Source organism: Podarcis muralis, chromosome 4 (genome assembly GCF_964188315.1).
Source record: "Podarcis muralis chromosome 4, rPodMur119.hap1.1, whole genome shotgun sequence".
Lineage (NCBI taxonomy): Eukaryota > Metazoa > Chordata > Lepidosauria > Squamata > Lacertidae > Podarcis > Podarcis muralis.
The window spans coordinates 71668828-71681652 of NC_135658.1; the positions used below are offsets into that span (position 1 = coordinate 71668828).

Sequence of the window (12825 nt, forward strand, 5' to 3'; positions counted from 1 at the left end):
GTTGCAAAGTGATTTCATGCTCTTTATTCAGCTCATAGTGGTGAGGAGGAATGAATGAATGTCTGAGGGGTCTGCTTTATATACATTATTTACACAATGGGCTGCACATGATTGGCTAATTCTGGAATTCTACTGTAAGCCAATCAGGTTGTGGATTCACTTCTATCTGGAGCATGATTGGGTGGTTCCTGCCAACCAATCATACTGCTGCATTGTTCTAAGACCAATCAGACTGCTGCATTCTGAATCCTATTGTTCTAGGACCAATCAGACTGCTGCCTTTTGGATCCTATTGTTCTAGGACCAATCAGACTGCTGCAGTTTGGATCCTATTCAATTCAGTACATAACAAAGTAGCTGTCAGTTGGTTTCTGGTGTAAAGTGTTGTTTATATCAATATTAATCAGACAGAGGCACTGTGGTGTCCAGAATGTACGGTAATTTTGCTGTTTGAGCTGATCTAGGCACTGTCTGAGGGTAGGGTAACAGTTTAAAGGGACTGGTTTTTTCCTTTGGGTCCAGATGATGTAGAATGTCATTGCTATATCTCAGATAGAGGACAAGCTTTGAGCCATAGGAGCTGAAGAAACATTTTTCTCCGTCAGCTAGGAATATGTATGGATGCTATGGAGCCATGCAGATATCTATGGCAATGTCATTGGCCTGAAAGCACAGACTGCCCACAAATGCCTGGAAAGCTTCCCAGTGACTCCAAAGTTGACTTGTCATCTTAATTCAAGCGCCTCTGAATGATTTGCCTATCTACATCATGTCTATTGTCTGTGTTTTTCAGTCACTGAACATGCTCATCTGTTGTTCTGGCACATTCCCAAAGATAAGGGGAAATGAGTGCTCACCCTAAATTAGTTTAACTTTTTGAAAGATTAAAACTTTGCAGCTTCTATTTTTGGGAAATGGATATTTGTTCCTTCTCCATACTCACCTGTTTCCATTCTGATAAAGGCTATTAAATCTTCCTAATTGTTCCCTTGTTGATATGCTTCTAGCTTCACTATGCTGTAAGTCAGACCTATATGCTTCCCATATTAAGAACTTAACCTTTCTATATCTTTTGTTGCAGTCTTTTTCTCTCTCAGCCCACATTGTCTAAAGCAATATTAAAATAGCAACACTGGGCTAATTTGCAGAGTTGGCTCAAGCCATACTTTCTCAACCACAATACCCCTCTGCAATATGGGTATGCTAGTGATGGCTCTTGTTTGCAGTGTATTTTTTAATGTTTACATACTCAGGGTGGGAAATGATATTATGAATGAAATTAATCTAGAATTAGAAAGCACACGACTTTGCTGCTACCTTTTGCTTTTGGGTGGACATGCCATAGCCCAGTCATAGATGCACAAAAATCCTGGATTTCCAATTGTTTTATCTGGTAAAGATCACTTATCTACCAGGGAAGATTGAAAAACAACTTAAAAATGCGTATAAATTATTATTGGAATGGCATACTAAAGATGAGGAGGTAAAATCGGTGATGATACATTGGGTTAAAGATATTGGACATAATATACAGTTAGAAGAATGGGAGCGGTTATGGAATGAAGGTATTAATTTTACAGCATGCAGTACACTTAAAGGAAATGTTATGAAAATGATGTATAGGTGCTATTTAACACCAGTTAAACTGGCCAAAACGTATAGAACAAAAAATGAATGTTGGAAATGTAAGAAAATGGAAGGTACTTTTTACCATATGTGGTGGACATGTAAAGAGGTAAAAGGTTTCTGGGAAATGGTATATAAAATGAGCTAAAGAAAATGTTTAAAAAGACTTTTGTTTAAAAACCAGAAGCTTTTTTATTGGGTATAGTGGGTAGAAAGATACCGAGACAAGAGAAAAAATTGTTCTTATATGCAACAACTGCAGCAAGAATTTTGTTAGCCCAAAGATGGAAACAACAGGAGCTACCAACAAAAGAAGAGTGGCAGATGAAGTTGATGGACTTTGCGGAACTGGCGAAACTGACGGGAAGAATCCAGAACCAACGATACCAACCATTCCAAAAGGACTGGAACAAATTTATATTATATTTGAAAGATAACTGTAAGCAATTAACATCATTAGCAGGGTTGTCTGAAGATTTGTAAGATGAAACTGCTACCTATTCAGGTTGAGTAATATAATATTGTAGGTAACGACATAACAAGAAAACGAAGTGAAATGTAAAGATGCAAAGTTTAATTTTGTAAACCATCAGATGGGAGGGAGGGAAGTCTTTAGGCTCAGATGAGCCAAAGAGATAAAATAAGAGGATATGATGTTATGTAATGAGATTATATGGAAAACCATTAAAAATCATTTTTTAAAAAAAAATAACTTAAGGCAAGGAGCTGCTTCAAAGTAAACCAAATAGTACCAATGGTCTGTATTTGGACAATAAATAAATAAAAATTAGTGGTCAGGGGTGCCAACTTGAATAAAATATTGGGGGAACCCAGGTAAGCCTCACCTGGCATAATCAATCACAAGATGTGGCACATACACACTATTTGAATGGCAATGCCCACAACTTGGGGAGCCACAACCCCCTCAAATATATGCACTAGAAATTCCTTCTCTATTTTTGTGAACCAGAAATCCTCTTCTCTGGACAAGGGGCTTCCTGAGTCATTTTGAGCCCTTTTAGGGTGTTTCCTTGGACTTGTAGGACTCCAAATCTCTCTACAGCACTCATCAATCACATCTCTGACTAAACTGAAAGGTGTGAGCAGCAATTGCTTTGAGTGGTCTGTTTATTTTGCAAGGACTAGAGATGTACTTTTTAAAAACATGAAAGCTCATGGTCTGGGGGTCCAATTGGAACTGGGCCCAGTGCAGCAGTACCCACTGTACCCCCTTTCAGCTGCCCTGTTTCTACTATATGAACATATGTATTAGCAAAAAAAAAAAAAAAAGCATTATGAGTATAGGTAACTCTGTGCACATGAGTCGTATATACACAAGGGCAAGCATCTCAAGAAGTAGTAAAAAATACATTGATTGGCAACATTCCAATTTTCTTTTTTTATATATAATTTTTATTAAAAGTTTTCATTATATCAATTCCAATATCAAACAAATTTTCACAAATTTCAATTTTTGGACTTCCATCAGCTTCACTGTCAAACATCCATATTTTCCCATTTTTACACATTTTCTAAGTTTAATATTGCATTTTAATATTACTTTTTCAATCCTCTTTCTGTTTAACAATATTCCTCTACCTTTCACAAAGCCTCTTTAAATCCCACTAGTGCTGTTTGTTCATCACATATACTTTTCAGATATTAAGTAAATTTTCCCCAGTCCTCGATGAACTTGTGGTCCCGTTGATATCTAATCTTCCCAGTTAAGATGGTTAAGTCCAGTTCAGCATAGTCCATAAGTTTCATTCTCCATTCTTCAAGTGTCAGTATTTCTTCCTGTTTCCATTTTTAGGCCATTAATATTCTTGCTGCTGTAACTGCGTATTGAAAGAGTTTATTGTCCCTTCTATTTATTTCACTTCCTATTATTCCTAACAGAAATGCTTCTGGTTTTTTTACAAATGTATATTTCAACATCTTCTTCAATTCATTATATATCATTTCCCAGAAACATTTCACTTTCTTACACTCCCACCACATATTAAAAAAGGTTCCTTCTTTTTCTTTACATTTCCAACACTTATTTCATGTCTTATACATTTTTGCTAGTTTAACCGGTGTGATATACCATCTATATACCATTTTCATAATATTCTCTTTTAATGCAGTACATGCTGTAAATTTTATATTTACATTCCATACTTTTCCCCAATCATCCAATTGTATATTATATCCAAAATCTTTGGCCCAATGTATCATCACTGACTTTACTTCCTCATCCATCGTTTGTCATTCTAACAACATTCCATACATTTTTGACAATGTCTTATAATCACTGTTAATTATCTCTGTTTGAAATTTTGATTCTTTTTCTGCATATCCACTCTCTTTACAATTCTTTTTGAAGCAACATTCCAATTTTCAGCATGTCTTCATGTAGTGCTGGGGTGAAAGTGGTATCAAGTGGAAAGAAGCCCTAGTTGGTAGAACAGGAAAAAAGAACTGGGTTTTTGTTTTTTGTTTTTGGACAATTCTTATTATTTTACATCTTCCATGAATGAGCTCTCACGAGTCCAAGCAAAGTAGTAAAAGTGGCATACTTTGGAATTACTGCTGTAGCCCTGGCAACTGACAATGTCCTAAATTCTGCTGTATATTTCACTTCAGCCTGTACAGGTCTTATCTGGAATAAAACTTTGAATCATGCTGAGTCAAAAGCCCAGGCTGCATTCCCTTAATACTCTGATATAACAGATTACAGAATGTTACCAAGTGTCAGCATGAAGAAAACTGGAGAGCAATGAGATGTTACTGCTCTTATCTCGCTCTTCCTCATGTAAACATGTGGCAAAATGTCCCCAGCAAAGTGCTGTAAAAATGATTTGTGACTTTTGGGTCTCCAGCTTGGAATACTTGAGAACCAACAGTTCATGCTTGTTGGATTATTATTATTTTTTTTGGGGGGGGGGGTCCCTCTTATGTAAGAAAGTTCTATAAAAGTTTTATACAGGTAGTATATGACCTCACAAAAAATAGGTACTGTTTACCAATCGAGTAAAACCCCTGGATGGTTAAGTCCAGTCAAATTCGACTATAGGGTACGGTACTCATCGCTGCTTTCAGACCAAGGGAGCTGGTGTTTGTCCGCAGACAGCTTTCCGGGTCATGTGGCCAGCATGACTAAATCACTTCTGGCCCAATGGAACCAGAATGTAACAGAAACCAGGCACATGGAAATGCCATATACCTTCCCACCACAGTGGTAGCTATTTATCTACTTGCACTGGCATGCTTTCGAATTGCTAGGTGGGCAGGAGCTTGGACAAAGCAACAGGAGCTCACTCCGTTGTGGGGATTCAAACTGCCAACCTTATGATTGGCAAGCTCAAGAGGCTCAGTGGTTTAGACAACAGTGCCACTTGCGTCCCACCAAAAGCAATTGGAGAGGGTGTGTTGTGGTAGGCACTTACTGTCATATGTGGTGGGGCTGTGACGTGGTTGGTTCATTTTGGAGTATGTATAATGAGGGACATGAAGACAGTACTTAATCTACTTTCAAGGGAGACAGTCTAAGTTTGGTGTACAAAGTTTTGATTATGTACTTGTCAACAGCAGGAAGGTTAGCAACAGCAGAGGAGTGGGAAAACCTTTTATTTCAATACAAATGTAGAGATAACAGGTTCAAAAGTTAGCATTATTAGAGAAACAGATGGTGTAAGTTTGAAATGCTAAAGGACATCCAAACATGGATGAGTTTGAAGGAATATGGTATATGCTTTTATTGCATTTACAAATGGGATAACTGCACTTTCCCACATTGTGACGAGACATCTTTCAAGACCTCAGGAATGTATACTAGAAAATGTATCTGTAAAAGAGACGTGGAAAATTCTTTATTACAGTGGTACCTCGGGTTAAGTACTTAATTCATTCCGGAGGTCCGTTCTTAACCTGAAACTGTTCTTAACCTGAAGCACCACTTTAGCTAATGGGGCCTCCCGCTGCTGCTGTGCCACCGCTGCACGATTTCTGTTCTCATCCTGAAGCAAAGTTCTTAACCCAAGGTACTATTTCTGGGTTAGCGGAGTCTGTAACCTGAAGCATATGTAACCTGAAGCATATGTAACCCGAGGGACCACTGTATTTGCTTTTGGGCCTGCTTGCTTCTGTTGGCTTGGGATCTGTGATGTTCAGTGATATTCATTTCATGTGATAGTCTACTTTGCACTTTTTGTAGTGAAAAATCAATGAAAATGAACATCCCAAACTGAGCCAGCTTCATGGTTTTGTTCTTGACTTTTAAAGTCCTAAACAATTTTGGGCCATGATATGTATCAAACTGCCTCCCTTGTACAGACCAAGCTGATCTTTAAAATTTTTTTGAAGATACCCTGCCTGTCATTCCACAACCAGCACACTCCCACTTCATGACATGAAAGCAGGTCTTCTTGGTGAAAACACCCACTCTCTGAAATACCATCATTTGGATAACTTGTGAGATGGAGATGGTAATGGCCATGAAAACCTCTTAGAAATGCATACATATCCCAAGCTTTCATGGTCTTTAATTTTGTTTGTTTATATACTCCATTTCATTTGTGATACACAGTTGCATTCTTTTTGCCTAGTTCTCAGGAAATTTTATTGGGAGTTGTTGTTTTTATGTATACCATTTAGATACTTTTTTGTTAAACTAAATGGTATAAAAACCTAAATAAATAGATAGCTTGAGGACCTCCACAGTCTGCTTCTATGTGACAACTGATTGCAGTGATGATGAAGATCACAGGAAAAATAATCACCATAATAACTACACTGATGATGATAATAACAACAACGGTGTCGATAACTACTGTAAGAATGTAGAAGAATGCATATTTGCATTTATAAATGCAACTGTATTCAGAAAGACTGCTTAGGCTAAGGAGAGAGGCAAGTCTATTAAAAGGCTAAATTTAAAAGTTTTACAAAGTCATCTGAAAATAGAACTTAAAGAAATGTTGTGGGGAGATAATACCCAGAGAATTAATACCGACAATGTACTACAGTATTTCAGGAACTAAGAGTCTATGGTGATAGTGGATTATGAGAAATGTATTTTACCTTTAATACCAGTTCTGTGTAGACTCAGAGACGGAAAAGATTCATTGAGTTGTTTTGTCTGTGTTCCTGACTGTGCGAGAGTATGACTTCATTAACTTAAAAGGTCATTTTTCTAGGCGCTTTTGGAAGAAACTGATTTTCTGGATCCATTTCAATTGTGGTTTAGGCCTGGTTTTGGCACAGAAACTGCTTTGGTTGCCCTGTATGATGACCTCTGTCGAGAGAGAGACAAGGGAGACATGTCCCTGTTAATTCTTCTCGACCTCTCAGTGGCTTTCAATACCACCGACCATGGTATCCTTCTGGAGCAACTGTCCAAACTAGGGGTGGGTGGCATCACTTTGCTGTGGTTCCAGCCCTACTTAGGTGGTCGTTCCCCGAGGATGTTGCTTGGGGAATGCTTTTTAGCTCCCAGGAACCTTCAGTCTGGGGTTCCACAAGGCTCAATCCTATCCCCCATGTTTAACATCTACATGAAACCATAGTGGGGTTATCCAGAGGTTTGGAGTACATTGACAGTCAGCTCTATTTCTCCTTTACATCTGCAGGTGAGGCAATGGAAGTGCTGGACCTTTCTTTTGCCTTGGTAATGGACTGGATGAGAGCCAACAGACTGGAGCTCAATCCAGATAAGACTGAGGCACTGTTAGTGGGTGGTTCCCTAGATCAGATGGGTGGGAGGTCACCTGCTCTTGATGGGCTGGCTTACACTTCCTTTGAAGGAGCAAGTTCGTAGCTTGGGGGTACTTCTGGACCCTTTGCGGTCACTCAAGGCTCAGGTGGCCTCAGTGGCCTGGAGTGCCTTCCATCAGGAACTTTATTTAAAATTTTGAATTCCCAATTCCCTTGTAAGTTCTGACTTCTAAAAACATTTCCCTTTTTAAGAAGACCTTTAAAATTCCCTTCTCAGTTTTTGTCACCTTATGTTACGATTGGTTAGAGTAAGGTGCTGATAGTGCCAAGGTTGCAGGTTCAATTCCCTGCATTGCAGGAGTTTGGACAAGATGCTCCTCAGGGTTGCTTCCAACTCTACAATTCTATGATTTCAGAATATAGGCAGGTGGATTACATTTAGAGCAGAGAAACGCCTTTTGTCATAAATGAGAAGAAAAGCAAACAGCTTAAAACATCCAGCCCTTATATTGGACAAAATGAATGTATACCAACTTATCTGACAGGATGCGTGCAGGATCAATATTTCATTTAGTTTGTTTTCCATTCAGCCTGATACAGATATACACATTTTCTTTTATTCACTTAAACCATTATTCATGGCTCTTGACAAATTTGTCATTTTTGACTACGTATTGCTCATAGTTTCTAGTCACGTGGTATATACAGTGATACATCAGAAACAATTGACATTCTGGCTCCCCCCCCCCCCATATATGTAGAGCAAAAATGTCATTGTGAAGCAAAATGTATTTTATGAATAAAATATATGCCACAGACATTGCATTCTTGTCTCCCATCTGTGTGGTTCTTTCTTTCAGAGCTGAAACATAACGTTTTAATCTTGAGTTTCATGCAGTGTATTCACACCGCAGAATATCTGGATTACCTTTACCATATATTGATGTTGTGTTTGATCTTCATTTGTGTTATCCTGACCTGGCTGCCCTCAGAAGTTTCTAGTCTTGCTTCGTGGGGTGCTGGATGTTTCTGTCAAACACACAAAGTATTGTCTGTTATCATCAATGAGTAGCTTAGTTGAGGATACTGATTGCTAAAGTGAAATTATTCTAGCTGTCCTTGCAAAAACCATTGTTGTAAAGGAACCAAAAGCTTGTTATTTTGTCCTGCACTGGTCAAAGATATCTGGGAGGGGGAGGGGGAGGCGACCTGAAACAGATTGACTTCCCTAAAATTAGTTTTTTCAGCTAGTTCATTGCTTTATTTTCCTATTCTCTACAAAAAATCATCAGAATAAATCCAATCGGGCTTTATTTATGACAGCTAGTGTCTCTGTCTTTAGATCTGTCTGTATGTGGATGATTCCATAAGTAGGGAATCTGGTAGTGCATTGGCACCCCTGAACCCCAGACCACAAGCAAATGAGCGTTTTCCAACTTAACACAGGTAAAGCTCTACTCTTATGCACAACTTACTAATGGGTGTAAAGTAATAGGGACTCCCAAATAAATATGAATAGGCCCAGGCTGCACAAAAACCGGTACTGATACTTCTTCAGCCCACGCCTCAGAATAACAGATAGGCACCATACTGAGATTTCTGTAACTGCTCCATACAGTGCCTGTTATAAGGTGATAGATAACCTATCACCTTATAACCTGTATTGCAGCAGGTTTACTATGTACTTTGTGGAGTATGTTTTGGGGCTTTTGTGCTGGTGCAGAGGAAATCTCCTCAACTACAACCCAAAATGTCTTATTTACCTACCACATATTGCCTGCCTCTTAGGTACAAAAGAGGGTGGCATCCCTAATACCTAGACTGGGCCTTTGCAGGATCAGATTTCATGGCTTTCCAATGAAGCTGCATTGAAGAACCTTAACGGAGGAGATAGACTGTGGGTTGTTGTTGTTGTTTAAAAAAATGTTTTTATTCAATCCTTTCTTGGGTACATCCAGAGCCTCCATTTTCAAGCCACAGAATCCTTCAAACAAGTCGGTCAGGTTCAGAATGGGACATTACTATTCTAGGCAATATGGGGTTGGAGGAAAAGAAAAGTGGGAAGAGAGAGGGAGGAAAAGGGGAAGACATTAACTTTTTTTAAAAAAGATATTTATTGAAGTTTCAAAAGTTATATAAAAGAAAAAACAATAATACAAACAAAACACAGACAAAAACAAGTATAATTTCAATCCCTTATTTTCTTATAACTTACTTCCCCAACCTCCTCATACCTCCCCTTTCTGTATTCCAATTTCTAATTATTAGTTCAGCAAATCCTCTCCCTTAATTTTTATTTAATTTTTAACCTTTCTTTTCTTTTTACTTAATCATTACAGCTGGAAACCACTTAATTTCTAAACCAACATCGTTCTAACATTCATTAATTTTGCAATGTTTCCTAAGATAGTCCTTAAATTTCTTCCAATCTTCTTCCGCCATCTCTCTTCCCTGGTCTCGGATTCTGCCAGTCATTTCTGCCAGTCCCTTATAGTCTATCACCTTCATCTGCCATTCTTCCAAGGTGGGTAAATCTTGTGTCTTCCAATACTTTGCAATGAGTATTCTTGCTGCTGTTGTAGCATACATAAAGAATGTTCTATCCTTCTTTGGCACCAATTGGCCGACCATACCCAGGAGAAAGGCCTCTGGTTTCTTCAAGAAGGTATATTTAAATACCTTTTTCATTTCATTATATATCATTTCCCAGAAAGACATTAACATTTCATTCATTGATATAGTATGTGAGCTTTTGTGTCAGAGTCAGGTAAACAGGTATTTTATTTTTGTTGGCGGTGGGAGAGACTAGAGGGCCCAGGAGGTGGTGGGTTGAAGCTATGCCCAGGCTCTGTCTGTGGTGTTTGAGAGAGATCCCCATGGCTGTTCACACATGCTAGGGTGCAGTGCTTTTTTTCTATTAAAAAAAATGTGTTTAGGGGTACTCTCATTTTCCTGCTCATATTGAAATACTGCCCCTCAATGAGGCCAAACTTAGGTGCACAAAATGTTTAGGGGTATGCGTCCCCCCAGGAAAAAAGCACTGCTAGGGAGCCATTCTCTGCCGCAGTCAACATGTGGCGACTGTGTGCGCGCGCGCCTAAACTCCAGTTGCACGCGCGCTCCGCATAAGTGGCAGCCTGGCTGTCTCTCCTCGGCGGTCGGAGGTGATGCCCTTTTTGCCTGCCACTCTCACCTGAGCGTGAACCCCCGTTCTGCCCCCTTGAAAGGAGGGGACGGGACTCTCCACATCTAGTTTGGGAGATCTCAGGCTTCTCAGGGGAGACGTCAGTTAAGCAGGAGGTGGGGGGCATGTACTTTACACCCCCCCTTTCTGCTACACACTCCCTCAGCATTTCATACTCCCTTGTAATTACAGTCACAGCACACACAGAGAGAGAGAGTCAATGACAGCCGAGGTTTCCCCGGCTACACTGGCGGTATGAGGGAGAGGAAGGACTAGACGAGGCGCGAGGGGCGGGCGGGCGGGCGAGTGGGAAGGAGGCGGGAAAAAGAGCGAAGGCGCGCTGCTGGGCGGAATACTAATCAGGCGGGTCTCGCGTCTGCGGCGAGCCGGCTGCCTCCGCTGCAGAAGCGCGCACAGACGCACTCGGACAAGCGCAGGCGGGGAGCACCGCGGCGGGGCGGCCAGAAGGAACTTCCAGGCGCGCGCCCTCCGCCGCTCGCGCCTCCGAGCTGCCCGCTTTCCGGCGCTGCCCTTTGATGGCTTTCCTCACGGAGCTTCCCAGGAGGAGCCTGGCTTTCCCCACCTGTCCCCATCACCACCTGCGGGCTGTCGCCTCGCCGCCGCCCAACTTTGAAGGCGCTCGCTCGGCAGCAACAGCAGCCTCACCTCAGCCCGCCTCTGACTGAAAGGGAAGGCGACGCGCGGGCAGAGCATCCTTCTTCTTTCAGCCAGCCAAAACCCACCGAGGAGCCCTCCCGGCGGCGCGCGCGGGGCGCCCATGGCCGCGCCGTTGGGCGGGCTAACTTCTCGCCGCCTGCCCCCTCAGCTCCCCAGCCCCTTCGCTGCGGCCGTGGCTGCCGGAGCGGGCGAGCGCCGGCTGGTGAGAGCCCCGCGGGGTCAGTCCGTCAGCCAGTCCGCCTGCCTCTTCTCCGGGCGCCCTGACGAGGAGGCGGGAGGGAAGCCCGCTCGCCCGGCGCCTCAGCCTCGCGCCCTCGCCTCCTCAGCTTGGCACGAACCAATGCGGAGGCAGCCCAGGTTTTAGCGGGGCTCTTTCAGGCGACGGGGGGACTTCGGTGTGGAGGCTGCCGCCGCCTCCTCGCCTGCCTGGTCCGTCCTCGGCTTGTGCCTCCCTTCTCCGACGCGGGCTGCCGACTGGCGAGCGAGCTCCTCGGGCGCGGGGGTCATGCAGTCCCTCATCTCCCCGGTGACCAAGGCGATTCTGGTGGCTTTGTTCATCTTCGCCATCCTGCTCATCCTCTATGTGATCCTGTGGTACATCTGCCGCGATGTGGATTGCGACCACGGCATCTGAGCGTCGGCGGCGAGGCTGCTGGGCGAGGAAGGCTGAATAGAGGGGCGCCTTCGGGTCGCCGCAAACGGATCGGGGAGGACGGCCAGAGAGGAGGGAAGACGCCAGGCGGGGAAAGGGCCAGGAATCGGACCCGAGCCTCCCGGAGCCCCTCGAGGAAAGCTGCCATCCAAGCTAGCCCGGGATTGACCTTCAGACAGAGATCAGGACGACCCGGTGAGTTTCCCCACGCATCTTGTTTACAAACGGGGCCCAGAAAAGTTCTGAAACAATCATTTGCAGCAGCAACAAAGGTGGGTTGTTGTATTTTTTGAAGGGGGGGGGGACCCAACCTTAACCATGAGAATAGCTGTCTGTCTGATCCTCCAGAAAGCACTGCAGTACCAGGCTGTTTGGGCTGCTGCTTCTCCATACAGTCATCATCACCCTAAGTGTCTGTGTGTGTGAGGATGGCGGGGGGGGGGGGAGGCACGGATCCCTGGTCAGCTCTTCCTCTACTCGTGTGGTCTCCCGATGGTTTTCCTTGCGGACTTAAATCTGGAGAAAATGCGAAGTAGCCTCTCCGTGTCTGCGCTGGCCCCTCTGCATCATCTTACCTGTAATTCAACAAATGGGGAGTTGGGGAGAAGGGGTGTGCGTGCTAAAGAAACATAGAAGTAGATGTCTGAGCAAGAGAGGAAGCGTTAGTTGCTGCTGTCTTCTTAAAAAAAAAAGTAGGGTTTTAAAATGCACACAGGATCAATGTGTGATTGGGAAGGTGCGAGGCTGCGATCAAGGACTGTTAGGTTGTCTTTGCAGCCCCTAAATTGGTATGCAGGAGGTAGCTGCACTGCTAAACAGACCAGAAAGGTAAGCTCGTGTGACAGAAGGAACGAACGCTTTGTGAATTCAAAAGGTGGAAAATCAAGAAAGTAATTGAAAATTAGACCTCGTGTGTGCAAGATTCCAAGGGCAGAAAATATGGTTCATGGCATAAACACTTGGGAATGATTTTGCATATTATACATTT

General features: G+C 42.7%; 1 protein-coding gene across 1 annotated transcript in view; it reads left to right on the forward strand.

Annotated features, from left to right (window-relative positions):
- The first annotated feature begins 11926 nt into the window (after nucleotides 1–11926).
- The window catches only part of ZBED1 (zinc finger BED-type containing 1), a 42033-nt gene continuing 41134 nt past the window's right edge, over nucleotides 11927–12825 (forward strand). Inside the window, exon 1 of the mRNA XM_028727769.2 lies at nucleotides 11927–12032. The gene's annotated coding sequence lies outside the window, so the exon portion shown is untranslated. The remainder of the gene's footprint in view (nucleotides 12033–12825) is intronic.